The sequence below is a fragment of the Netta rufina genome (assembly GCF_964035555.1).
Source record: "Netta rufina genome assembly, chromosome: 2".
Classification (NCBI taxonomy): domain Eukaryota; kingdom Metazoa; phylum Chordata; class Aves; order Anseriformes; family Anatidae; genus Netta; species Netta rufina.
In genome coordinates, this window is record NC_140124.1 from 114,909,067 (window position 1) to 114,921,523 (window position 12,457).

Sequence of the window (12,457 nt, forward strand, 5' to 3'; positions counted from 1 at the left end):
ACTCTGAACCAGCTTTTACTTGCCTATCCAATGCAGTGCCAGTAAGGTATTAGCAAATATGCATATTTACAATTATTTGCCCTTTTATAATGCTGGTATGACAGAGTAAGAAACTAATCTTATTTCCTTTGAAAAACTCTTGGCACTGTTTTCATTATTTTCAAGAAGCTTACGCTTTCACAGGAAGAAGGAGTAGAATCATCTCTTTTTCAAGGAGCTCAATAACCACAGCAAGACCAGAAGCTATTCTACAGGTTATTTTGTTGGAATTTTGTCATCTGTTCTTGTGTTGCTTATACCAGTCATATGGGTGAGCTACACGTCCTGAACATTCTCAAGGCTCTCAGTCATTAAAAAAAATGTTTGGCTTTTTTTTTTTTTTTTTTTTTTTGACTCGTTTAACAAGTCAAAGCAGGAATAATTATTATGGAAGTTCCTCAGTTCTCTTGCATGGGAAACTATTATTATTCATATTTTACAAAAATAATTTGCCTGATGTTATGAAATAAGTATCAAACTATCAGTTTGTTTCTAACACAACTCCTAGCTATGTCACCATCCCCTGAAGTTTTTCTGCCTTTTCTCTGTTTTAAACTGGCGGCTACAGAACCCTCCTCCTCCCACAACTGTTCTGACCCTAAAACCAGCTTTCATGGGAGGATCCGTGGAACGTTAGATCTTTATTTTCCCTCTGGAGATAGCAGCGGTTCAAAGTTCACAGGCTCCAGAGAACAAAGAAAAAATTCATCTTCGCTTTTAAAACCTTAAAAGCAGTCATGCCCTTCTTCAGCTCAGGAACGAGGCTCTCCACGGTGTGCAGCATGCACCAGGTTGCTGTTTTCTCAAAGTACCAAACATCTGTCTACATTCTCTTGATAAGCTTTGAACAGCAAATAAATTATCTTCTAAAGCAACATAACTTTCCTGGGGAGAGAGGGTTTCTGGGGAGGGAGGATGTTTGCTTTCAGCGATGATAATTGTCAGCAAAAGTATTCTAGCAACTTACAGGCTCAACTAGTGGCTTCTGTGAAAGGGGCTTGGTGACTCACAGGAACCCTGCCTTGTCCCCAGATCTGCTGCCACTCCCTCTTCAAGCTGAGTAATGCTGAACAGCCGTGCAAGGCAGCCCCTGGGTTTGCTGGGGCGGAGGACAAGGGCATTTCTTACAAAAGCTAAGGTAACCTTACTGTTGCAGTTGAAATGTAGGCTGGCTTTTTTTTTTTTTTTTATTTTCCTAGGAAAGTGGTGTTTTTCCTTGTAGTCATGCAATTCAATCAAATGAGTGCTGTGCTTAGCAAGTGGGATTAAGATGGAAATACAGCATATATTCTCATGAAATAAATGCTGGAATCTGATCATGGTTCATATTTAGCTATTAAACAAGTATTTCTTATTGCTTGAAATTATTTTCTTAGAATTTTATTCATTGTTTAAAGATGATCCCAACTGCCACTCTGCTTTTGGAAAAGAGATACCAGTAGAAAGTAGTGCATCAAGCCTGTGCATGAATTTATCACAATTACATGTAGTTACTCAAATTTTGTAATGAATATTGTAGATTCTGTGAAGAAATGTACATATTGCAGAGAAGGGTCCTAAAGCCCTGTCTGACTCCTGGCATCAGAGTAGTTCCATCAGGTATAGCTACAGCTACCATCTCCTACATGCTTGCAGCCCTGGGCCTTTGGGTGAAGGAAAAAATAAAAAAAGGGACAGAAATATATTAACACCAGGGTTTGATGATTAAGTAAACATTCACACTCTCAGAATGGAGCCATTGTTTCCTCTGCGTGCGTTTACCCTGTTTGTTATTCCCCATGCACTGTGCCATGCTCTTCAAACACATTTATGCTGTTTATTCTCCTGTAGCCACCAGAAATAATCCTTCCCTTTCTCCAGTTTTACCTTCTCTCTCTCCCTCAGCTGCTTTCTCTTTATCTTTCTGTCTTCAGCCCTTTCCCCTGTACTCCCTCTCCTATTTTCTGCCTCCTCTTTTCCATGCAGCCAGGCTGGCCAACCTTCCAGGTGCAGCTGCAGCCGTGGCAATGAGTAAACCTGCTGAGCTGTGGGATTGGCGGAGCTGTAAAACCTCGGACCAGACTCTTGCCTTTATCGCGGCATTTTGTTACTGTCTGACAGCAATGAAATACAAGGTCTTTTATGTGTGTGAAACAAGGAGTGGCAGAACAACTCTCGTGTTGTTTCTTGCTGCGTAGCAACCCAAGCTCTGAAGTTGCCTATAGGCCTTGCTTTCAGGGCAGTGTGACTTACCTTTCTGAGGAAACTTGCGTAACAGAAAGCATTTAGGTAGGTACAAGCTAGCTCACGATCCTCCCATACCGCTCGGAGAAATAATAGCTAAGTTTCACTTGAACTGTGGAAGTAATCCCTACCAGTGTTACTGCAATTTTTTAAGTTCAGTATCTGCTGCTGTTGTGCAATACCATGTAAGATTTCAGGAACTGTAGATATAGGGATGTGGCATTCCCTGATCAAGAAAGAAGAGTATTAGTCTCTTTTTTTTTTTTTTTTCCTCATGTCACAATTCAGGTACATGAGCTAATACACTTAAAATTATTGTGTATGCCATTACACTAAGTCAACAGGTAATCTTGGAAGGGGTTGGCTTAGAAAAAAAAAAAAAAGTGTCTCAGTTTTAAAAGAGAACAACACAGGCACAAAAACAGATATCAACTGATCTGAAGGTTATTCTGGAAATCAGAAGAAAAGCAAACCCTCAGATCGGCAGGGTGACTTTCATTTGGAGGCGTAAGTACAAGAACTCAACTGCTTTTTTTTTGTACAGATTGTGGTCATCTAACAAAAGAGATTCTGTAACATGGGTGCTAGTTGTCAATGGACTGGGTGTGATACTGGATAAGGTTCCTTCATATCTTATTTCTTAAAGACTATTTGAAAGTGAGGTTGGTGTTCTATGGATCTGTCTAAATGCTAACTAGAACTTCACCCTCAGTTGTTTCCCCAGAGTACCTTGTTGGAAATTACACTCTTCGCAAGCACTGTCTAGCTTGTTGGAGAGTGCAAGTCTGTCAAATCAATAAGCATAGGAGTTGGCTATGTGTTAGGATATGTTTTCACTACATTTAACAGTTTCTAAGTTTCGAGTCACTACAGCATCCATCCATGTGTGAAAACCTCTCATTAAGTTATGGTAGTGATGCTGTAGCAGAGAGGATAGCTCTGACCTCTGGCTCAACTTTTATTTGTGCTGGTAATTTTTCTGCACTGCAGACTGACCTGTTCAGTGCTGATGCTTTTCCAGTGCTTGCCCTGAATTAGTGACCTGAGTCCACAAGTCACCTCACAGCTGTACAGGAAAAAAAAAACAAACAACAACAACAACAACAAAAAACCCTACAGTAACTCAGCTCATGCCAGAGCCTATGCATGTGTACTGTCTGTACTTCATGATGAGACAGAACTGGCCTTTCATTTTTATGTTCCTATTTTAAGACATTCCTTAAACAACACAATCCTCTACAGTTTGAATAAATATTATTCTGAGATGGAAGGAGAATGGGTTTGGTCTTTATATTTCTTTTTGTTCCCTTGGCAGTACAGAAATAGCTGATAATTCTTTGGTGAGAAATGAATTGCAAAACTGTTTGATGCCAATATGCTGGCATAGGTATTTACATTTAAGACCTAAAATCTGTCTGAGCATTTCCTAGTATTTCTACATCAGGAGAAAAACAAGAAAGAGAGGATAACATTACTTAAATTCATTTGAACATGAGGAAAAGAGTAATAACGTTCAGTGTTGTGCACTAAATTAAAAAACTCCTTCTTTTTCCTCTTTGTACGTTCCTTTGGAGGGTCAGAAAGTGCAGATAGGCAAAAGAGTCATTAGGCAGGAGAAATTCAGCCAGGGAAAATGTACCCATAATTACAATTTTGCCAAAGAAAACTATGAGTTAAGAATTCACCCCAAATAATTCCTTTCCGTATTCTGTAGTGCAGGTTGTCTGGTCATCATTTGGGACTCACAGATAGAATAGATAAACTCTTCAGTAGTCTCCACTTGCTTTTTCATCTGGGCTAATGTCCACATTGGCCTGAAATAAATCTCTTCCCAGCCGGAGCATATTAATTTGGCATTAGGGCATTTATTTAATCCATCTTCTGAATTACTGGAAAATACATGTTTTCCGGTGGAGAATGTGTAGGCCAGAGGAGCACACACATCTCTCCTTCAACCATATGTACATTTCCTGAGAAAGCCCATCTTCCATTTATTTATTTATTTATTTATTTTCAGTTGATGGGCCTTGGGGAATGATCTTTGGTTTCATGGAGTGAGTGTTTTCTGAAAAATTCTGGTGGTGTTATGTGGCATCACTGGGAGCCACAGAGCCAGCACAGAGGAATGAGGTCTGCTTGGTTATGTTTAGTCCTCCCTAGTCTCCTCTAGTCCTCCAGGGTGCATGCAGCTCCTTGGAAACAACTTTCCAAAGGAGAAAGGAGGAGGAACACCCCACCCTGCCAGGAAAGTGTGGGATCTCTGTAGTTTCTTTTAGGAAGGGGAGAATGAGAGGATTCAGCCCTTCACTGAATAACTAAAGTAAGACAACTAAATTACATTGAAACACGGATAACAAAAACAGCTTGACCAGTAATTTTGCCTACTGTCCTACTAAAAGCTAGGTGCAACAAATTGCTTATCTATCTAATGGCATGGACAGCTTTAGCTTATTTATTTATTTATTTGTTTATTTATTTATTTATTTATTTTGTGTCTTTTAGAGAATGAAGATAATAATGTCATGATCTTGAGTGGGCATAGAGTATGTTAAATGTCCATTATCTCTGTACAAATGATTTTCTATCAAACAGACTTAAGGGAGAATTTATGCATTGTCTGACCTTAACTAGCTGTTAGGTTTCATCATTGTTTTCACATTTTATATTGGTACAGATTTTGAAAAAATTAACTTACGTTGTTTTTCACCTCTGTGCATAGTCATGAAGTCCACATCGCTCTTTGCAACACTGCCCTTTCAAAGTCATCTGCCCAACTTGTTTTTTTCTCTGTCATCATAGCTCTGTTAGAATATTTGGACAAAGAGTATAACCACTCTAGAAAGATATAGTACATAAAAAAGTAAAATGTTTATGAGAGAGAAATCTATTAAATTAATATAAATTTAAGCCTGAAAATGTATGTATGGGATAAAAATTAATTCCATCATTAGTTGTAAGATTTTATGAAGGATTGTTGTTGTAGAGCTTTATGCTTTGGGTTTTATATGGGTTTATATAACTCCACTCTTATGGAGTTAGCTGTGTGGTTCTTTTCACTGAGGCACTTTGCATAACTAAATATTCAAAAGAAATGCTTTGGAATACAATGTCTGTAGTGGTGTTTACACTAAAAAATAATATTGTTCCCTAAAAAAATAATGCAGCGTAAATGAGAATGAGTATTGGTCTAACAAATTTTATAAGCAGTTCATATTAATAGTGATAACATAATAACATACTAATAAAAACAGTTCCAAGTTAGCTGGAAAAACAAAATACCTCAGAACGCAGTATATATGTGAATTCTTAAATTTTCTAAATCCTAGATTTAAAAAATGAGAAGCGCACTCAGAGGAAGTCACATGATCCAACCTAATAAAGATAAACATGTCAATCTGAAGATAAAGGCAAACTTGGTTTCTGTATCCTCACAGAGTTGGTAATTGTTTCAGATTCTTTAAAGGTACATTAAGAGATAGGAAGACAATGATAAATTTAAATTGCAAAAAGGAAAATTAAAGTAAGCTATCAGATAAACTTTACAGTAGTGATTAAAGGAGTTGTATCAGCCAGCAGGCTGATAAATCTCATTAGTGGAAGATCTTCATATCAGGATGGCCATCCGTTGGGAAAGATAGCAGTAGAGCTGATCCTGTGTTGAGTCCCTTCCATTCATATTTTCATTAGCGTCAACTGGATTCTGAGCCCTTGACACCTCCAGGCCTTCCTATTCAGCATCTCCTGGTGATCTGATGCAGTCAGGTGCTGTCCATTCATGATACAGAGACTGATCTTATAACTTTGTGTGCACTCAGTATTCCTTGCAATGACTCGAATGTATCATGCTGATAGCTAAAATATTTCCCAGAAGTAGTTTTTTTGTTGTTGTTGTTGTTGTTTTTTTTTCTATCCCTGCCCAAACGCCACCAATAAAAAAGGTCCAAATACTCTTTCACCCTCTTTTATTATCTTTTCTCCAAAAAATCCGAGTAAGAATATATGTTGCCATGAATTTCCCATATTGCCTAGTGTTAGTTGAACGTTGCACCTCAGCCCCTGTTCTCTTAAACATTTCATGTGCGTTTGACTTTGAATCTAGATTCACTCTTCACTTTATTATGTTCGTACCGTAATGATTTCAAACGGCTGGCCTTCTTTAACAGTACTTACTGATGACAAAAGAATAAAGTAATACCATGAAGAAGTCTCCGGCCTGTCATTAAATAGGAGTGCCAAACACGTGCTATAGTTGATAGTGGCTGTGTCAAAAGGTTTTCCTGTTTTGCATATTTTAATATTAGCTAAATTTAATCAAGGAAATTATTTTAAGGGTAAATGAGAAATAAACCTAATCCATAGTTTGAGGAGCTTGATATCCTTATGAGGATATTAATGAGTCATTCTAAAGTTAAAGTTAAACATTCAGCCACATTTCACTTCTGGGGAAGAAAGATATGCTCTCTACATAGTTAAAATTTTTTGTTACCTCAATATGAGGGAAATCAGGATATATTGTACTCAGATATTCACTATATGCTAAGTTTGTCCTGCAAGCTCTTCATTCATGGTGTATATAAGGAAGGTAGTTTTGATATTAAGTTGATATTAAACTTTTGCTGTTGATTTTGTCTGACATTTATGCTGTGTGATATGGCACAGCTGGTGATAATGTTAAACTGAATAGCACACACATGAAGTACTGCAAAGTCCTGCAAGTCTGTCACACATTGGACCTATCATTTTCATTCCTCAGTGGGCTCATGAAACTATTAAATTCCAGCCACACATAGAGCCATTCATTTTCTTAGAGAAACAAAATGTTAAGGATTTTGTTTCCAAAGTAGTTATCATATACTTCCCTTATTAATAAATTTGTTTTTAAGTGTAACATTATGTTGTTAAAAGTGATTACATAGTTACTCTGTGAATCACAAATGGAGATAGAACAAAATAAGAGCTGTCTCCAGTGATTTTTCTGTCTGTTGGGAAAATGGTTATTTCTGCATGGGATGGTTATTGAAAATTCATCTCACCACCTTGGGACCTCTGTTGAATGCAAATACATGCTGATTTTGCTGCCAAAATGCAAAGGACAAAACAAAAACCCAAAAAACATCACCAAACTACAACCACAGACATACCAAAAAGAAAAAAAATATAAAAAAAGCTTAAGGGCTTAAGGGCTGAAGGGCTGTATTCATTTTTTCTTTTTCTTAATGGTTACACAGCTATGAATGTGAGAAGGTACAAAGCTTATTGGTTAACATCAGTGCTAAGACTGACAGCTTTCCATTAATACTTGCCTATTTCAGATTCTTTGATTCCTCTATAAAAAAGTGCAAATCTCAGACAATCTCCTAGCACAAAGACTAGCTAGAATTTCAAAAATGAAAAAAAAAAAAAGTAAAAGCTTCTGTGGAATGCTTGTGTTAGACACTGAACTTGAGCTTAACAAAATTGAAGACATCCCCTCCGTTACTTCGAAGCATGACTGATAAAACTTGCAAGCAAAATGGTTATATTTCTTTGCACTTTGTCTCTGGAAATGGTAATGGGAGATACCATCTAGAAAGCACATGTGAGCCTAGCTCCTCCTGGCACTCCATTCCCAGGTACTCACACAGACAAGGCTATTTAGCTTACAAAAAATAAAAGGCCCAAGCAGTTAGCAAACTAAATTTGCAGGTCGGCCTTATGTGCAATGAATATCAGATGTCAGTGTATACAATGCATGTCTGTTAAGCAATTTTTGTTTATTTTCCTAAGTTGGCTTTTCATAACTGTTCTATTTCATATCTTATTATGCTGTATCTTGAATTCCAAGATGCCGTTTAGCTACCAGAGACAACAAGAATTTGCATTATGCAAAAGTGCATTCAAAACTATCACCAACTGTAATTTTGTCTTTGTTCTCCTTTTTGTTAATTTTTGATGTGCTTGGAATATGAAGGAACTTTATATCCGATGACCCATTTTTGACTTGTACGTGCACTCACATAGATTTCAGTAAAAGTTGCTTGTGCATAACAAATGGTTTTCTTTAACAAAATGTTGCTTTTTTTCCACTAAAGCAGTTCTAAATACAGGAAGATAAGTGATAATTTATCTCTATTGGAATTAGTAGTGCCATTTGTTTCAGTTGATTGATTCAATTTCATTTATGTATGTTTGAAGATGGACAATGTTTTTTAACTGAGTTAACTTACTGAAAAAGTATTTAAATCGTTACCTGAGGTATGTGAGTACCAAAAGGCATGCTGTTTGAAAGATTGATAAAAAGTATGTTAAAATATTAACACAATATAAAATGATAAATTACACTTAATGGTAAATATATTATTCTTTTTTAAAAGCAGTATTTTACCGTCTTCAAATAAATCACTTTTTTTTTTTTAAAGTCTCTGTACAAAATTAGTTGTTATCATGAATACTTGCCTGGGACCTTAGAAATTTGTTTCAGAAATGTCAAAATGTACTGGTTTTACTTTTAGAATCAAATTCTTGTTGCTTGGAGAGGCTCAGCTTGAGCTGTATGCAGTGAGTATACCTGAGATGCCTGTGCTGCCCAAATATTGTAATTCAAGTGTCTTTTGTTCTTTTTCTTCTTTGAGGCTTGTACTCCAGCGTTAATCTACAGATCCTCTGAAGCACTGATTCAGAGCTGGACAGAAGGGTATCACAGAAAAGGGCATCTAATGGGAGAGAACAATGCAGAGAGTGATGACTTGAGGAAATCGTACTGTAATTCCCATGGACCTGATGCAAAGTTCTGTTGTGCCAACCTAAAACAAAGTATCTTAGTCATTTTGATACATGAAATAATTTTGCACTGGGATGCAATGACTTAAGTCAACATTTTTCTTTTTTTTTTCAGTGAAAGAAAACAAAAACTGGATTTTTCCACTACAAACCTTCCGTTTTAAAGAAAATCACATTTTCCACTGCTAGATTAAAAAAAAAGAAAAAAGTCCTGAGTCAGTCTACTTAAACATGATGTTCCAAATGATCATTTATTGTATTTTTTTCGGAGCCATTCAGAAATTATTACAAGCAAAACTCTTAGATTTTTATTTATGAAAACACAATAACACTGTGCTATTACTTGTATTTTAAATAGAATGAAAATGATGCATTTGGTTACTTGGTAGGGAGGAACATTTGAATTATACTGTTATCTTAATTCAAGCAAGATGCTAGGCTCTTTTGGATTTTTGCTTAAATTTAGTGCTATTTTCTTATTGCAAGTAGTACAATATGCTACTCACAGCAGTTTAAATTTGCAATTTATTACCACAGAATCAGGACTGAGCAAAAATAATTGAAACCTGCAGTACAAATTCAGACAGTGTTCCCAAGACAGTAATCTAACAAGATCCCCTGCTAGTGCTCTATTCACTTCCATATGACAGCTTGATTTTAATGCTGCCAAGACCTCAATGAGCCTATGGAAGACTGTAGGATCCTGCTCTCCAAAATCTGAGTAAGTAAAGAAAGTTATACACTTGATGTTGCACACTGCTGACACTTGAGGAGTGTTTGGCTTGAATAGCTTATAGCAGGCTTAAGATCACTGTTTAGAGTTATTTTTCCTTCCTGAAAACCATACTTCCTTACTAATCAGCAGGATTAAAGCCAGGCAGCAAGTGGGTTTCTAAGAAACAGTTGAAGGAAAATAAAATAAAAAAAAAAGCAAAAAAAAAAAAGCAGAACTAATATCTGTTAGTCAGGATTAACCTATATGCTATTTTTTAATAATAAAGCTAGGAAAAGGATTTGCACTGAGTTTTAATGTACCAAGTATTTGTTCATTCACACCTTCAGATACATTTTTGTTCCACAATTTGTAATAACCTAAAAATTTCAACATCTCACTAAGAAAGCAGTCGTAAGAAAGTTTGTACAAATCACACAGCAATAAAGATGAATAATCAGAAATGCACTGGAAATGCACTGCGGAATAATGCTGTGATTGCTGTTTAATTGCTGATCATGAGAAACCAATATTAAGAAAGGCTAGAAAGCTTTTGAGAAATGCAAAATAAAAAGCTATAACTCTTAACCTATGTTAAAATTTACCAAAAGACAGTGCTAGCAAAATAGAGAACCACTGCATAACCTAAAATTGTGCTTTAAAAAAGATTTTTTTTTTTTTTTTTTTTTACTATTAGTTCTTCCCCCTTCTACTTCTAGACATGTGAGAGCCCAGACTCAGCTTGAGCACCCATACTTCACACAGCATTCCTGTTTGAGGGGGGCAGAAAGGATTCAGCATGTGCTCCTGCAGTCTTGTTTTATAACCTTGGAGCATAACTAGGGAAAATATTTGTGATTTGCATAAGACGATTATTTAAATATTTACAAAAAAACTTTTTTTTTTTACATTAAAAATATATCTAATGGAATTGCATAGCTCTCTAAATGCACAGAGAGCCTTTTTGTAAAAGGCTCTGTATATTGCAAAATACTTGCTTTTTTATATATAAATAGGTGGTTAGTGAAATGAAAAGGAGCTTGTCAGTGTTTTAGTGACTTTCAGTAAGTAATATCTGGATCTAAAATCAGACATACAAAAGCTTTATATGTCTTTATATACAACTTTATATATTAGTATCTATTTACCTTCTTTAAAGAATGATTCTAGAAACCATACTTACAATAGTTATCTAACATAAATAGAGAATTAATTCCACTGAAGTCAACACAATTTTAGTGATATTTAATATAATCAAGGCTATAGGATGAAGTAAAAATAGTAATACTTCAGATCACTTTAGAGTGCTACCAGGGGAGTGCATCTAGCATGCTTCAGAAAAAGCTTGAAGCTGTGGAAGGACCTTTTTTAAGGTAGCCTTGAACTTGGCAATGAATCCTGGGGAGCACTGCTGTAAATGGCTGTAGCACAGACTCTGCAGCTTGTCTTTAGCAGCAGACATAGTTGCATTTCAAGAAGTATCATTCAAAAAGCTTTTTTCTGACATGAAACTCAGAAACTTGTCATATAGTTGTTCTGAAATGAATTAATCTGGATTTGAAGGTTTCTTCCCCTTTTTATTGAGTGTGAATTTCACAGACAACTCTTAAACTTTTCACTAACCTGTCCATCAAAGCTGAAGAAGCAAAATTTGAGGGAAAACTACTGATCTGGTGATCTAGCAAAAACAACAACAACAACCAACAATCCCTCCATATAACTCTATTGTATTTACATTGACGTGATGTTGTTGTATACACTATGCTTACTATACATATGATACAGAAGTAAAATGAGATAGATACTACTTTTCAGTATTTTGCTCCTTCAGATCATAATCTAAAGCATGTTAAAGTTTTATTAGAATAACAGAATCCAGTAGAGCTGTTTTTGTGGGAAAATAAAAGCCAGATTTAATTAAGATTATAGAATCATAAAGACTTTTTCAATTAACACATTCAAATAAACTTTCAAAATATCAATGCAAAATACATTGACATATGAAATAACAATTCTCCATGCTGCATATTAGCAAATTTATATTGTTCCCAAGGGTTTTTTCATTTCACGAAGGCCTTCAGCTACCACTGTCAGTATTATAATACTTACTATTGCCTCCCCCCATCACAAAGCTTCTAAGACTTTGTTTTCTTGGCAGTATTTGGGAAGAGAACTGGCATGTTATATTACAGTTCTCGTAAAGTAACCTGATGTTGGATACTTAAATGGTAGTCATAGTTTGGCACAAAAATCTGACTAAATGCTCCTGGTTTTCACCAACGTCCTTCTAGATTTAAGTAAAGCTGTAGTGGTATTGGAAAAAAGATGAAGCCAACAGCTTCTTGGTTTGCAGCATCAATGCTGCAGCTCCACCTATGGCAAATTCCTAGCCACACTCTTGGCCATGAGCATAGCAACATGGCAGGTCATGAAAGCGCACGTTTTACTAAAAACTTCAGAAAGCGATGAAAATACATTGTGTTTATATGATTGTAATTTAGAACTTGCTGGTGATAAGAGAAATAATTCAAAGTGCTGTTTTGCAGCGCACCTGAAATTACATGCAAAGTAAAGTGATATGTTTGAAAGTGCCTATTTAGTCTTGTGTTGACTAATTGCTAATTGCATTCTTTTCCTGTCCTGCCAGTGAGGAACCATTAACCCAAATCTGCTTGTCTTGGGAAATCACTCACCAATATAGTATTTTAACACTCTTTTGTGTGA